We start from the raw sequence: 17998 nt of genomic DNA on the forward strand, positions 1-17998 counted from the left end.
TAATCATGATGGAAGTGAAACCTTTTATTTGAGATCATTTAGCAATATGGATAGAGATAAAGGAAAATAAGGAATATATAAAATAGGCAAATGAATGTAAAAGTTAAACAAGAAAATCTGGGGTAAAGAAGGAAAATGATTAATAATGCAGTTATGAAGAGATCATATTACAATGACAACATTCTATAAAGATCGGTGTGAATGGTGGATGAATTTTAAGATGAAATATAAAAAATGTTATTTAAAGTGCTTATACAATGTTAGAAAAATGGATAAAAAAAGTAAAAATGAGTGTATAAAGATGCATTGGAATACTTAGAAAATAATGATAGAGGTATTTAGATAAAGAAAAAAGAATTATATAAAAACTCTAGAAACTTAAGGAGCTATTATTCAAAGATATTTTTACAAGTCAGAAGAGTTTCAGTGTATTTATGTAGACTAGTAAAAAGATAGTAGTTTAACGAGCGAAATGAAAAATTCTAAAGGAGAATTAGAAAGAACTCAGGGGCAAATTATGAATATTATTGTAGAATATGTACAAGTGGTGTTTAAAGATGAAAAGAAGAAAGTAAAAATAATAGAAGTAAAAAAGATTTTAGAACAAGAAAATAAAGAATTTGAAAAGGAGATTTTTTTATATGAATTAGATAAAGTATTAAGACAAGTAAGTATAGATTCAGCTGCAGGGCTAAATGGAATATATGAAATGCAGAAAAACTTAATGGAATGGCAAAAATAATATTTTTTAAAGATTTTGAATGAATGGCCAAATAAAGGTTTTAAGTACAAAGAATTATGGCGTGGACTCCTTAAAATTATCAAGAAGAAAGAAGAAAAAATATCATGAAAAATTGGAGACCAGTATTACTGAACAATAATGATTATAAGATTTTTATGAAAACATTACAGAAAAGGTTTGAAACAAAGATGAAAACTATTATGGAACACAGTATATGTGTGATATAAAAGAGAAGGGATGTCAAGAATTATTAGTAATAGCTAAAGAGATTGTGGATGATATAAATAGAGGAGAAGTAGCTAAACTTGTGACAATGGATCTTAATAAGGAATTTAATACAATAAGACATGAATCTTATGGGTAATAATGAAATAATACAATATAAGTGAGAAATTAGGAAACTATGTATGCTTGCTTATAGAAATAATAAAGTAAAACATTTGTAAATGATTAAGTAAGGAAGGGCAAATGAGGAGGAGTGTGAGACAGGGATGTCCAATGAGTTGCATACGCTTTGCTTTAACTGTGAATGTGATTGTATATGAAATAAATAATAAAATAAAGGAAACAGGAGTATGTAATTTCAGAAGAATTGAGCATCCTAGTCTTTTTAACTTATGCAGATGATATTACAGTAATTACAATAAACAAGATGGGGATAAAAGAAGTAATATGTTATTTAAAGTAAGGAGTTATGGTCAAGATAGGAGGAAAGCAATTTACATTGATTGAAATGTTTGTCTTAAGTTTAACATTTGGTAATAGGACTTTAAGTAGGGTACAATAGGAAAAGATGATAGAAGAATTAAAAGGAAAATAAAAAAAAAAATGAACAAGCACAGGAATTTGTCTAGGTCCAACCTCACCATCATGCATGTTGAGGAAAAAAAAAAAAAAAAAAGAAACTAGTGGTCTTAAAACTTCATTGATAAGTTCAGTCACAATAATTTCCAAAAATCATGAAATTCAGGTAGTGTTCCAAAGCAACAAACCTTAATTCATCACAGACAAGTGATAGACTATCATTTAGAAAAAAAGGTTTATTTTATAACTTTTATTTTTAATGCGGAAATAGCATATTTAGCAAGTGCACTTACACTACCAATGATAATGGAAAAATAATTGCTACAGACATTTTTTTCATTCACATGATATTTAAGAATGAGTACTGTAAAATGAGGAATCTTGTATTTAAATAAAGAAGAAGGAGATTTAGAGTTAATTACCTCAGTAATATATGCTGATTCTGTAAATGTAAATGAAGTGTTAAAGTGGAAAAATAAAAAGAAAAAAATGTTTGGTTGCAAGAATATTTAACTACAAGTAAGAACAAAAAAGAGAAGAAATAAAAGAGAAAAAATAATGTAAAAATGAAAAAATTAAATGTTACCAAGAAAAAAGATTAATGTGGAAAATGAAAACTGACAAAATAGAAAAGGAGAGAAGACTGTGATACAATAATATAATTATACAATATTATTTTGTTAAACCATAGAGAAAGTTAGCAGAAGCAAAAATAAGGAATAAATGGTGTAATAGAAAAGTGATGCCAAGATTTTTTTGTGTAGACTGGCAATAGGTAAATTATCAGTAAAATGAAATATGCCATATAAAAAGAAAAAATGAAGGAATATTGTGGTGAAAAGGAAACTACAGAACGTATGTTTTTGAAATTTGAAAGGGTGACAAATTATGGGAAAAGTTGTGTAAAGAAAATTGTTTTGAAGGTATTGAAAAAATGATTAAGATAAGTATGGACATGATTAAATATAGGTATTATAAAAATAGAAGTAAAAATATGTTAAAAGAATTAATAAAATGTTTATGTTATATGGGTTATATGGAATGAAAGGTTAAATGAAATTTTGTTTAATGAAAATGAACTTTGGCAGTAATATTGACTAAGATTAAATGGTGGCAATGGAGAAGAAGTGGGAGTCTAATAAGGATAGAAAATTGATAGAAAATATGTATGAATGTGTAACAAGTAAAAGAAGGTTATGCAAAATTATCTTTGCAAATATGTAAATATGTAAATTATGTGAATTTTATAAATATTTAACTATGTAAATATTGTTTTCTTTGTATAAATAAAGGACTCCTTACTCTTTTTTATAGGTGCTGTGGGATATTTTACATCCACCTGACCTACCTCCAAATCAAGCAGATGAGATTGTGGTTTAACATCTCATCCAAAGAATGATGAACGTAGGAGTACAACACCCCCTTATACTGCACTGCAGTGTCAGGAATCAATTTACCTGGTGTGGAAACAGAACCCACTTTCAAATATAATGGGATCAGAAATTGCCTTTTACCAAGACTTTTATCAGTAATAAGTAACTTATAAGTGGTAGAATATAACAACTTTTCATGAACCATGTTTTTTCCAATAAGAAATTGTAGAGTTACAAATTCTCTCTTTGAGACTGAAGGCCAGAACATGTAGCAATCTGTTCAGTAATAGGTTAGCTAATGAAGTTCAAACTGGTACAGTGATTGGACTGGCTAGACTTGCCCTTTAAAATTGGTTGATCTATGGGATATAGTTTTCTGAGTTTGAGAGACATGCATTTGTCAGTGTTTAAACTATATTTACATAACACAACATACTGTCTGACTATTTAAAACATAACTTTTATTAGTATGTTAAAAGACTAAATTAACTAACTGGTCAAACTTTGCCTTCCTTAAAATATATTTTTTGCTGCTGTCAGAGTATGTGCACCATTATTATATAACTTATTGTCTGCCATTGTCTATAGATTCTACTTTATCTCAGCTGACTCTACAGTGTTCCGTTTTGGGTCTGTTGTTATTCTCCATGAGTTTGTATCCATTATGCTCACTCATTAGGAGGAGAAGTCTTCAGTACCATTGTTATGCTGATGGTATACACCTTTATCTGACTCTCTGTCTGGATGATTTGTCTACTATGTATTTATTAGACAAATATCTGGAATGGATCCAGAACTAGGTAACTTCCAAGCTCCCATGACTTAACATGCCCAAGGCTGTGGCCATGACTGTTCAAACCATCTTGAGGGACTATAATTGTCTTACCATAACTTGAACAGTTATTTATAATGATAATAGGTTGCCATATGTAAAGAAGATCAAAAAAGCTGGTCAGACAGGACAGTGCACTTGAACTTCTCCACATTCAAATCACCAATCACCATAGACAAAATCCAATACTACTTCCTTGAAAGTTATAGGTCCCCCACTATGACCCAGGAAACCTATACCATGTATTTAAACTTGTTGGAAACACTCACCATTAAACCCGATACCATATTCATGACTGACTTTAATTACCCCACTATTAACTGGGAATCATATATAACACCGAGTGTAGAGGGAGTCTATATTATAACATCAAAGTCTAAAAACTTTGAATGTTATAATATCAAACCCATTCAATCAAAACACCAGAAAACCGAACAGTCAGATTAGCAAATTTTTTCCCAGAGAAAAAATTTGCTGTTCCGATAAACATACACACAACTCAAGCACACCAAAATAAATAATCCACACACATACACTTCACGAAACCCTACACTAAACCAGATGTACACCACTACCTTAACCCAGCCCTAACCCTAAGGTCCCTAACTATTGCACACTCACCTTACCTGCTCCCTAACCCTAACTCACCTTCCCCACCCTAATCCTCACGTCCACACAATCACACATTTACCTGACCTGCACCCTAACCCTAACTCACTTAGCCCGCCCCTAACCCTAAAGTCTGTCACTACCGCACACTCACCTCACCTGCGCCCTAACCCTAAAGTCCCTAACTACTGCACACTCACCTTACCCCATTCCCTTCACTCACTTACCTTAACCAGGTCTGTAACCATCGCACCACACTTACCTGAACCCAATCAGTAACCTCCGTTCGCTCACTTCCCTAAACCCGGTCCATAACCATCACACCACAGTGCTGTAAATAGCAAAGCCATGGAACGGGCCACCGAAATCTTACCCTAGGTAAAATTTTGATGTTCTGAGGCTTCTCTATTGTCAGCTTTTGCTCTAAAGGGTTTGATATTATAACATTTGAAGTTTTAAAACTTTGATGTTATAATATAGACCGGTGTACAGGCACAGAGATTTCTGGATTTTTTAAACACAAGCTCCCTGGACCAGATTGTCAGTACACCAACCAGGGGTGCAGACATACTGGATCTGGTCTTCACTAATATGGGAAGAGTGCTGCACACCCCCTACTGTAATGTCTTCTCAGGTAAGGTCAGAACACAAAATGGTCTCTTTTGAAGTAAAAATAAAACCTGGAACCCCAGCTAAATCTGGAATATTCAGGAACTATTCTAAGGCTAACGTACTACTATTAAGTGATAGTCTGGCAAAATTTCAAGTCCGCATAAATGCTGAAAATACTGCTGCTCATGCAGAACTGTTCACAGAAACCCTCTAAAAGCATGTTAACAGCTGCATAGAGGTAGCTGTACCCACCAGGAAGAAGTACATAACTAAATCAAAAAACAAGCCATCCTGATGTTATCACAGTATCAGTAGGCTGTATAACAGAAGGAAGAAAATCATGGCAAAAATTAGGAGGGGTAGCACCCAGCAGGATAAAAGCACTCTCATCAAACTAAACAAACAACTCAGTGGACAAGTAAAGTCTACCATACCCTAATCTGAGGTATATTTGGATGCCCAGGCCTAGGAAAAACACAAGACATTCTTTGGCTATGTCAGCAACCTTAAAGGAAATACACAATTGTGTGCAGAGCTCATTGCAAATGGAACCACCTATACTGATCCAGAAGATACAGCAAACCTACTGGCCGACACATTCATCTCCAAATTTACCCTCCCCAACCTTCCCTCAGGAAGTACCATCAAATATAACTCTCCCTGCTATCACTAAACAGGTCCTTAATGCTGTCTCTAGGGCCAAGAGCACTGCATCAGTGGGCCCAGACAATATCCCAGAATGCCTTTTAAATAGCATGAAACTTGACCTATCAGACCCTCTGGAATAGATATTTGACTGTAGCCTCTATACAGGCTTCATGCCTCATGCATGGAGAACAACAACAGTCATCCCTTTATACAAAGGTGGGCCATCTACCAATGTTGGAAATGACAGACCCATAAGTCTCACTAGCCTCATATGTAAAACCATGAAAAGAATTATCATGGAAATGATTAATAATGGCATAGGTAACCTCAAGACACTGTATCCAACCCAGTTTGGTTTAATTAAGGGCAGATCCTGCTTACTGAACATGTTGGACTTCTTTTTGAAGGTCACCAAAGCAATAGATGAAGGCAAAATGGTTCACACTGCCTACCTTGACCTGGTTAAGGCATTAGACACAATACCCCACTTGGGCAATGTTGACAGACTTAAGAGGTTAGGTACAATCCCTTATGTCAACTGGTGGATAGCCAGCTGGCTCACAGACAGGACCCAGGAAGTTAGAATTGGGAAGATCGCCTCTTACAAAAAGGCCAGTCGTAAATGGAGTCCTTCATGGATCAGTCCTGGTACCGCTCCTTTTTGGCATATACTTCTGTGAAGTCATGGCCAATATAATTGGCCTCTGGCTGTCTAAATTTGCTGATGACTGCAAATTAGGAACTGTTATTGAATCACTCACTGACACAAATGTTTTCCAGGAAGAGCTGACACAGACAAACAGCTGGTGTCAGCACCATGGATTGCAGCTAAATATCAAGAAATGCATAATAGTGTACTTTAGGAAGTCATTGACCCCTGGTAACTATCATATTGATCCAAGTTAAAAAAGAACACAGTTACGTAAATCACCAAAATTTATTGCAGCAAAGTTTTTGGGTCTCCCCTTCCTCAGGGGGAGATCCGAAAGCTTTGCTGCAATAAATTTTGGTGATGTACGTAACTGTATTCTTTTTTATCTTGGATTTTGGACATTGCTTATTGAACACAGTGCACCACAGTGTTTCTCTTCTACTGGTTGTTAACTATCATATTGATACCATACACCTAAACATTGACCAAGTAGTCAGGGTCTTGGGGACAGATGTAGACAGTAATCTAGCATTTGACCATCATGTGCCTATGGTAGTGAGGAAATAATTCTATGTTGTGCAACTTATAAACAAAGGTATGGCACCTAGGTGCAAGAAAGTCATTGTTGCACTGTATTCAGCATTCATCAGACATTGAGTACTATGCCCCCTTTGGTATGTGCCTAACCAGGCATATGCAACAATTAGAATGTCTACAGAGGTTCCTCACTAAAAGAATACAGGGCATAAGTAACATGTACTATGCAGACTGCCTTAAGGCTCTATCCCTGTAGTCTGTCTCCTACAGGCTGTTGAGGAGAGATCTATGCCTGGCATACAAGGAATTGTCAGACCCCACTCTGATGGGCCTCCTGCATATCCGGAAAACAAACAGCACAAAAATTTCTCATTCTAAAGACTTAATCCTTGCTTAGAAGATAAATAGGACATGCTGGAGAGACAGGTATTTGTCCCAGAGACCATGTGAAGCAGAGATCCTCCCTAACCCAATTCAAGTGTAAACTGGACAGTTGGATGGGGAACAGGAAATTCATCTCTGGTATGGCATCTATGTCTCTAATGGACACAGACAGCCTGTAAATGGTTCATCTCCCAGGACCCTGCTTGTAAATTTTTCACCTCCCAAGCCCCTGCTTAAACTTATCAAGGGTACCGGAACTTGTCAGAGATTTTGGATGCATGACTAGGCTTAAAAAGGCCCTTATGGTCATTAGCCTAGTAAATACTTATGAGAATATGAATCTATAAAAATGATTATGGATGACAGACTGATGCTTAGGATAAGGCATCACCTGTTGCAAAAACATCTTGTTTTCATCTTAGTGTGCCTTTACACCTTCATTGCTGTAACTCTCTTCACATGGGTCAGAAAAGTACTCCCACGGATCACTTTCAGCTGATTCAGAATACTACAGCTTGGCTACTTGCTAATGGAGCTATTTACCTGCATATTATCTCAGTTTTGCTGAGTCTGCACTGGCTGCCAGTTTGTTTGTGCAGTATCTTTAAAAGTTCAGCTGTTAGTTTATCTAGTCCTGCACAAATTGGATCTCTGGCAAGATCACTGGATTCCAGTATCCTGGGCATGGTTGGAAACATGTGATATATTGACTTTTCTTTCATTATCTGGTTTCACATGTCTGGAGACACATCCCCCAGTAGATGAGGGAATTCCCTTCTCTGCCATGTTTTAAAAGACTTTTCAAAACACATTTATTTACTTCAGTTTATGACAATGATTACATTATTAGCACTAGTTTATGTACATTTCTTAGTAACAGTCCCTTTAAGTCTTCATTTACTTCTTATAATTTTTTTTATTTAGTTATTGTTTGTATTTATATATATATATATTAGTTGCAAAGAAGCTTGTTGCAAGCCTCATAAAAAATTTAAACTGTAAATGTGATATATTTTTTATAGTTTATTAATTTATTCTGTGATTAAAGTAAATGTCCATTCTATTAAGTCTCATTTACTGAACTGTAAAGGTAAAGTCATTAGTACTGCATCAGGTGTATACATTTTACAGACTGTCTTGGAGAACTTAAGCATCTTTAAGTAAAGTAATTATCTTACTGAATTTGCAGTCATATTCACATACCTGATTATCTGTAACCAATTCCCAGATTTTATATCTGAAAAGAATAATTCATAAAGAAATGGTTCCAGTACAAAGTCTAATGAAAAATCTCTTACAAACCATTTAGGGTTAGACATGATACTCCTATCACCCTGACTTGTATTATGTTGCATAACCAGTATTTTCTACATTGAATTACACATAGATTCACCTTTAAGACTTTTATTTTGACATATAGTTCCTTATGTAGAATAATATGCCTCACCAATATCAAGATAAACTGATAGCAAATCATCAAGTAATGCTCTTACTTCAGTAAATACTGCAATATTCAAAATGTGTTCCATGTCTCGAAGTATGTTCCCTCTTATATTCTGGATGACTTTCTGAATGGTTTTACAAAGTCTGTTCAGGCTGATGGGCCTAAAATTATGAGTAGATGATGTAATGATGAGAGACTTCAACACTATGATCTGGAACCAATATGGCACTTTCCCACATAACAGGGACATGTCACCATGGTAATCCTCCACTGTTGAAAATGGGATGTTTAGTAAAGTGTCTTAAATCTGCACAAGAAATGAAGCATGATAAACCATTGCATGAGCCAAGAAACTGATGGCTCAAATCCCGAGAGCACAAGAAGCATATACCTTGCTTCCAAACCTATCCAGTAAACTCACATCACTTTTAAAGTGTAGTCTGTGAGTAGGCACATGATATAATCCTGGAAATAATGGGCATGATTACATCAGAAGGTCATCTTTTAAATTAAAATAAAAAGTTGATGTCTGTTTGTATGTTATTATAATAAATCTACGTGTGTGTGTGTGTGTGTGTGTGTGTGTGTGTGTGTGCGTGCGTGCGCTAAGCATTTATGTCTGCAGGTAAATTGTTTCAGTAAATCCTCAGATATAGAAAACAGGTGGAATGCTGTACCTGCATTCAAGGCTGCATCTTTTTGGTGAAAAAAAGCTCATTAGTAGGCCAAGTAAACAAGTTTTATATTATTGACATTACACTAAAGGTCATATCTTGTGGTACAGAATTATAAGAATGAGAAATATCTTCATGGTCAGACTGTATGTGTTGAAGTGTGCATTCTAATGTTGAATAAAAATATTCCACACCTACAGAAGTAAGAGGAAAAGAGTTCCTCTTTAATTTTCTTTTCTTTTCATTCATTCAGTCTTTGAAGGTACCAGTGAAGGTCCACATTTGGGAAACATAAATGATGACATACATTGGTGTTTCAGGTGACTGATGCTGGTTCTTGTTACTGCTCTGAGGTTATGATTCCAAGACTACCAATAGAATCTCCTATTCTAAATGACCTGTATTCAAATAAAAATGAGGAGTAAACCAGAAAGGTGGAAATGATTGAGGTGAGGCAGCAGTCATTAATGGTTTCCTCTTTTAGGAGACTTCTCTGCAATGATAAAATTTAGATCCCCTATGTCTTTCTGTTTCAGTATTGGTCTAGGTATGTGAAGGTAAGTAGCAATATAGGTAACAATGGAGGTGCCTTTTAATTACATACTTTTGTAAATGTATATCAGTGGGGGTTTTCTGGCACTTTAGATGCTGTATTTTGGGGAGCCACCTTAGATGAAATAACAGCACCACTGGAACTTGTATACAGTTGTTGATTACCAGAGTCCAATGGTATGGATTCCTTCTTTCTTTGAACCTTTTTAGCCCTCTTATGAATCGTTTCTTTATTTCCTCCATTTTAGCTATTATGTAAGACTGGAGAACGATTTTTCTTTGACTTCATCTCTAAAGATTTTAATAATTTTAGCTCAATACGAAAGTAATGCTTTTTCTATCTTAACTTAGTATTTTCCCAAATGTTGGCACAATTTTCACTAGCCTCAACAAATCAAAAAATATGTGTTAGTTTTTTGGTGCTGTCTGCTTTCCACAAACTCATTTACCAATTTTTGAAGCCATAACGTTGCCTTTGACTATTTCTAGAATGTCTTTGGCTGTATTGAAGACACAACAAAACTGAGCCCCCCCCCACCATAAATAAATACATACATACATAACTTTAGAAGGTTGCTACACAGATGGAATTTCTTTGACATAAATAAAGACATTTAGCATTCAAAAACAATGAATAGTTCAGAAAAGAGTGAATAATAAATGAGATATTTAAGGAGCACAGTTCTATTTATGTCATGACCTTGACTGGTACGAGTCCTGTTCTAGTTTTTCATATGAAGCACAGCTACTGCTACGATGCATTCGATTAGAAAACAATATGCCAAATGTGTAATCCCAACTGTTATGATATGCATAAAGAAGGTCGGGAAGCACAGTCATGTCCAACCCTCTGTTCAGGACTTGTTTTGTAACTTGTTCAGTGCTTTGGAAAGCAGAACATTTTATTAAATTACATGAAACTAAAAATATGAAATACAGCTAATACCCAAGCACTTGTGACGTCTCATGTGGTTTTCTAAAGACTGGATACTAAGAAAAACCAAAAATGATTTCTAATTTAGACTTTAAAGGCATCATTTTAAAAGTAGTTGAATAATCTGTTAATTGCTTTCAACATATCATGTTAGCTTTAAATGAAGTTTTGACTGGAAATGTTAGTCGTTCATTATGTACACTACATGAGCCTTCTGTTTATTATCAGCATTCTTCTGCTTTTAAGATCTTATTAGCACTGCTCATAGCTTTTTTGTTATTATGATCAATTGGTTGGAAACAAAAGGCATCCACACTCCAGATGTTGCAATATAATTTAATAGGCTAAGGTTGTCTGTCTGAATAACATGTCTGTTGAACTCAATGACACTTAAAGATTCTCTCTGGCTCTTAACTATCTTAACTTAACTTTCATACACAGCATCACAGATATAAATGGCTAATCATAAGTTTAACAGTGATAACATTAACATGTTGCTGCGGTTGACACGTTTTTGTGATATAAATTCATTTTTTTGTTAGAACTGTTTCTGTATTACATTTACAGATGGTATGTGAAGACTTTCTGTAAACAATGACTGCGGAAAGGAAAGTGCATGTATGCCTAAAGCATTTTACAAACTACATTATCATTTACCTTACAGGAAGCAGGAATACACATTATCCAATTTCTGTTGCTGGTTCATTTACTGTATGACCATTTTAGCTTTGATGTTCCACTTAGCTGATATAGTTTTTTATGATGTTATTGTTCTTTTTACTAGAGCTTTACTGTAAGCAGATCTTTAAGCAATATTTGTAATACTATGCATAAAAAATGTATTTTAACATGTATTTCAATAATTAGTGTTGCATTTGTTTGTCTCGCAAGAGAGAACACAAAACTGTAGTCAGATAGATAGAAGCCAAGCAAACTCACAGACATAGACACACACACACACACACACACACACACACACACACACACACACACACACACACACACACACAAATAAATAAACTGATTTTAGTTAGATTTTACATGTGCCAAGGTTGTTTCTTGTTGCATGCATACTAGAGTGTCAACACTGATGTTTTTGACCGTATGTGGTCAGTAGTTTTGGTTGGCTTTCTTTTCCTTTGACTAGTGTGTGTGTGTGTGTGTGTGTGTGTGTGTGTGTGTGTATACACTTAGATACACATCATACATACACACCCAAATATGTGTACATATGCACACACCCATAGATAGATAGATAGATAGAAAGATAGATATGGCTATACATGGTTGGTCATAGACTACTTTTCATTGAAACAAGAACTGTGAGCTTTATTAGATAGTTTGTCAATTTGCATTTTCTTTAGAGCAGCAGTAGTGTGCTACAAGTGTTTTAGTACGTGATTTTCTAATAGTGGGGAAAGGATGTTTGTCCCTTCCCCCAATGTTGTGTGATCCTGGAATTGATATATATATCCAGATATAAACTGTATGCATGTGCCTATCTATCTATCTATCTATCTATCTATCTATCTATCTATCTATATCTATATAGCTGTCTACATCTATCTATCTATCTAGTACTTGTATCTACGATCTTCTCTCCTTTCTTCCATTGTCCATCTACATATATAAACCACTCTGTACTATTGGCCCATCAAACTGCCTCTGTTTCTTCTACTTTCTCACCTGCCCTACAATCTTTCTTCTACTTCAATACACACATGCCATCCACTTTCATTGCCTATTCCCTGTTCGGATTAAGAACTTATGCTACCAGTAAATAAGAACCACACCAAAATATTTTATGTTTCAAGCATGTACCCTATCAAACCTGCAATTTGCTGTGTGCAACTTCTGTTGTAAATTACAGTAACTGGAAACTGTAATTTGTAACCTAATGTAATTTGTAAAATTAAATCACAGAGCTTTTCCCCAGCTGGCATCTGCTGAAAAGGGCATGCTTGTCAATATAGAAGGACTTTCCTGTTTTAAATATCCATTTCCTGTCTCTCTGTATATATATATATATATATATATATATATATATATATATATAAAAAAAATCTATCTATATGTGTGTCTGTGTATCTGCATCTATTTATACACACACACACACACACACACACATATATATATATTTGTGTGTATATGAATCTACTTCTAAAGCTTGAAGTTTGAAAATTTCGAACTTCAAATGTCCGATACCAGAAGATCAAAAGTTTAAAACTTCAAAAATGAAAAAAATAAATAAATAAAAACATACGTTTTTTACATTTTTGTAGGGGCTTGCTCCCCCACACCCTCTGCTAAACAAATATACCAACTCTGAGATCGCTCTACAGTGAGGAAAATGGTAAATAGCCTCTTCTGCTCTGTACAGTGATCTCCATTCAAAACGTTCTAAGTTTAAAAACTTTGATCTTCTGGTCTCAGCCATTTGAAGTTCAAAGTTTTGAAACTTCAAGCTTCTGAAGGGGATCCATATATGTGTATATATTTAACCAGGTTAGTCTGACTGGGCTGCAGAGCCCTTTTTCAGTGGAGACCTGAGGAGAAAAACTGATAGACAAATACCAAAAGAAAACATCATACAATATTAACATATATATGTATACACACAGGAGAAAACAGAATACAACTTATACATGAACATATTAGATTACAAGAGTAATATTACTGGTTTAGGCAGCCATGGTACATATTAAGTGTATAAAATATAGTATGAAAAGTTAATTTCTAACTAACAATTACCATCAGAGAGCAATTCACGGTTGGTAGGAGAACATAAAGACATTAAATTAGTAGTTGTGGTAAAGTGTGAGAGCTGGGGGGGGGTAGGGAGTAGTTTAGGTGGGAGTGGGAGAAGAACAGGTCTTGGATTTGGTAAATAGGTCCTTTAGAAGTTTTTTGAAGTTAAAAAAGTTGGTATTTGTTCTTAGAGAAAGCGGAAGTTTGTTTCAGGCAGTGGTGGTGGAGTGGCTGTATAAAAGTTTGCCAATAATTTTAGGTTTGTGTGTGTGCATATTTTGTGTGTTTCCTTACCACATACAGTTATAATTTGGAGTCCTGTTTTGCAAAGGCTGTTGGTGTGGTTATTATTCTATTTATTTATTTATTTACTGGCATTTGTTTCTTGGGAAAGTTGGATTGGGTAGGAGACCACTTTCATATTCCACTGCTTCATCTACAAATGCAGTGCATGCTGCCCTTGAATGATAAATCAACTGTGTTACCCTAAACAATTGGTATACTCCTGATATTGCCATACCATTTCCCAAACTACACCGACTATGCAACAGGGAATGTCCCTGGTCTTGGGGAGAAAAGCTACAAAGTATTACAAAACATTTTTATTTATTTTATTTGACATTTGTTAACTAGGTTGTTCCAACTGACCAATGTGCCCATTTTCAGTGATGACAGGAGGACAAAAGCTCCAGTATAATACAATAAATTGTGAGTATACTACACATAGGGCTATTGACACAAAGCCAAAATTACTAAAATTGCTAAAATTGTATACAATAGTGTTACATGTCATGGAACTATTTAAACATACATATTTACACAGATTGAAGTAGCAAAAGAACGTAAGGTGTATTAAGGTCAGAGTTGACATGAAATAAACAAAGCAGAAATTACTAAATTTATATACAATGGTGTTACATATCATGGAAGTATTGAAACACACATATTTACATGAATTGTAGTAGCAAAAGAATGTTAGGTGTATTGAGGTTTTAGTGAACTCTTATTAGAGTGAAGTAGAGTTATAATAGTTAGAGCTGAGACAAAGAGAATAAATTGGACTAAGGAAAGAACGATAATTTTTCAATCTTCAAACATAATAAAAAATATCTTCAATTTAAATAACTATACCAAATTAGACATAATATGAAACATTGGTTAAAAATAGATCTAAGTTATGTGATGATGATTTAATATTTAGAGAAATTTTAGCCAGTTTATAGATAAATTACAGGTAAGTTAGTATAATATAAATAGAAATTGCAATATGAAGTGAGAAAAAAAGCAGAATTGTGTTATATTTAGAGAAAGCCAGGGGAGAGAAATTGGTAGAAGTAAGGAAGTGAATGAAGGAAGGAGGGTAAGGGAGTGTAAAGTATAAATAGGGACTTGTTTATATTTAGGGCTATCGTTTATCCTAGTGTTGAGCAAGAATAGAGCCAGTTTTGGGCTGAGTTTTTCAGAATGGTTTTAAAGGAATGGGGAGAAGGTATTGACCTGATGATAGATTTAAGAAGTTCCAGGCCTTAGCAACATCGTACAAGTATAGACAACTTCTTTTTCTTCTTCTTTCAGCTTTTTCCTGGTTAGAGTTCACCAACGCCAAGCAGATTTGATAGGCTTGTGGCCAATGGATCATAATGGCCAAGTGGGAACATAGTTGTGTAGAATGTTATTTAGTGCTGGAGGAGCAGATGGATGCTGGATAATTTTATAGGTGGTAAGAAGCTATGCGGCTATGTATGTGTTAGTTAATGGGGTAGCTCTAACCAATTTAGGCACAGTGGTGGGTTCTGAAAGGGGTATTTGCTCCACATTTATCAACTTTGCCATACCATTGTTCAAGTTTTAGTTTTGTGAAGCCTGGAGGTTAGTAAGGATGGGAGTGCCATAAAGAAGTGTAGGGAAGCTATACGTAGTGGAAAGCAGTTTAAGTTGTGTCAGTGAGAATGTTTTTGGCTCTGTAAAGCATCCCTAGTTTTTGGTGAGTTTTTCTCACGTGATTTTTTAAATATGTAGGTTAAATTTAAGTATTGTCATTAGCTATCATCCCTAATAATTTGCCAAGAGAAGTGACTTCAAAAGTTGTATTGTAGAGAGAGGACTTTAAATTTTGTTTTTTCATGAAACAGGGATTTGGAGAAAAAAAATTTTTTTTGGTTGAGAATGAGCTGTGAATTACTGAGTCATGTTTCAGTGGCTGTTAAAGTTTCCTGAGTAATTTTTCGGAGATGTGCAATGTTGTCAGATGTGCAAATGAGGGTGAAGACATCTGTGTATTATATTAACAAGGCCTGTATGTTAATGTGTGGGGGGTTTTGGTGAAAATGTTAAAGGGGATGGGACCAAAGATAGAACCTTGTGGTACACCAGTGGTGACTGACTGTGAGGTAATGAGAGATGGTGTAGTACCATTTTACTGAGTGATATCTATTGAATGGGTAGCTTTTGAACCATAGAAGAGTGGACTGAGAAACACCTAATGAGGACATTTGAAGTAGACGTTTGCTGTGACAAACTGTGTCAAAGACTTTAGACAAGTCTAGAAATAAGGAGGAGACCAGTTTGCCATTATCTCTAGCTTTATTTACAGTATTTATATAGGCTTGAACTGCAGTGTTAGTACTATGGGAAGGATGGAAGCCATGTTGTGTGGAGGATAAGAGTTCTTCCTGCAGGAGATAGTTAATTGTTTTTGAATATATTTTTCAAGTATTTTTGGGAGGGCGGGTAAGATTGCTATAGGTCTAAAGTTAGTAATGTCTGTTCAATTTCTTCCTTTGTGCAGAAGATTAATGTGTGACTTTTTCCAGAAAGAGGGAATGTGGGTTTCCTAGACTGACCTATTTATAAGGATTGAGACGTGAAAGGCAATGCTACTGGCTGCTGTTTTAAGGTACTCACTTGAAAGATCATCAGCTGAAATAGAGCATGGTTTGAGTATTTTTTTTATAGAATGTGGGCACAGGTTTGAAGGTGAAAGAAGATGTGCTGATACATAGCTGAAGGGCAGGGTTAGGATTAGATGTTGGAGAATCCTCAGTTGGAGATGATGAAATAAGAGTTGAATTGTACTGTGGTTTTGAGTGCTGAGTTATGGGAGAGGGTTAATGTTGCATTTTTTCCTGGGATTCAAGATTTCTTTAATGGCTGTCCAGAAATTTTTAGGATTGTAATTACTGTTATTCTGAAAGTTATTATACTATTGTTTTGTCTTTATTCATCTGCTTTTTAGTACAATTGCAAAGCATTCTAAAGTTTTCAGGATCATGTGCTGTTTTATATTTTTGCCAGTATTTCCATGTTTTTTCTCTATCCTGCAGTAGCATTCTACTCTGTTTGGGTAACCAAATTACATTATTTGTTTTAGTCTCTTCCTTTTAGGAGATACACGGCTATTTAGTACATTCAGGAAAGTTAACTGAATTCATTTACAGCATCATCTAAAGGGAGAATTTTTAGGAAGTTACAGTTATTAGATGATATGTTAGTAATGTACCTTTCTGGGTTAAACTTGAAAAGGTTGCATGTTGTTTTATAAACATTCTGTTTAAGTGGATGTGTGAGATGTTTGAATTAGATTGGGAAATGTTCACTGAGAGATTCTGACATTGTACCTGTGGTGGAGTATTTGCTAGGGTCTGATACTACGATTCAGTCTAATAGGGAATTTGATGTCTTGTAATGTGTAGGGCTATTAATTAGTTGCATGAAACCATATAAGTTCATGCTAGATGTAGGATAGTTAGAGGTTATGCCAACCAACTGGCATTCACATCACTTAGTAATATTTTTTTATTGTGGAATTGTTATGGATAGCCACTGTATGATATCTTCCAGTATAGTTGTGTTGTCATCAGGCGGGATTTAAAATGCAGTAATACATATCTGCTTATAATCGTTTATTTTCAGGAATGTAATAAGCTCTGCTGAATTGAAGTTTGGTAATTTTGGTTAACAATAGCCTTTGAAACAATGGCATTAATATAAACTTCTTAGGTCTCTTTTAAGTTTATTTTGAAGTTTGACAATTTGTGTCAACCCTTGCAGCTTAAAGGAAGAAGTTCTATGTAGCACTGCACAAGGCTTCTGCTGTAAAAGCCAGATGGAGTAATAACTATTTAGTGTTAATTCTTCCTGATCTTGTGACTTAAATTGATAATGGACAGTTATTTACTTGTTGGCTGGATGAAAGGAAATGTAGTCAAACTTCCACAAGTGAGGGCCCTATTCAAAAGGATCTTCAAAACCTTGCACCATGGCTGCTGGTTAAGGTTTTCTTATTTTGGTGACCCTGTAAAGGATAAAGTGTGTTACTGAAAAAAATAGATGGAATGAGGTTAAGAAATCAGCTGAGTGACAACACAAGGGTAGTTTACTTTTAAAAATGAGTATTGAAATGTAGGTAATTAAATGAAAGCAAAAAATTTTTTTTTCTGTTTTCAGGGAAAGA

At 34.8% G+C, this 17998-nt stretch overlaps 1 protein-coding gene across 1 annotated transcript in view; it reads left to right on the forward strand.

Annotated features, from left to right (window-relative positions):
- Positions 1–17998, forward strand: part of ADGRV1 (adhesion G protein-coupled receptor V1) — a 3979741-nt gene that overhangs the window by 2041293 nt on the left and 1920450 nt on the right. The window lies entirely within an intron of this gene.

This window comes from Protopterus annectens, chromosome 2.part2, assembly GCF_019279795.1.
Source record: "Protopterus annectens isolate FY-2018-M chromosome 2.part2, PAN1.0, whole genome shotgun sequence".
Classification (NCBI taxonomy): Eukaryota; Metazoa; Chordata; order Ceratodontiformes; family Protopteridae; genus Protopterus; species Protopterus annectens.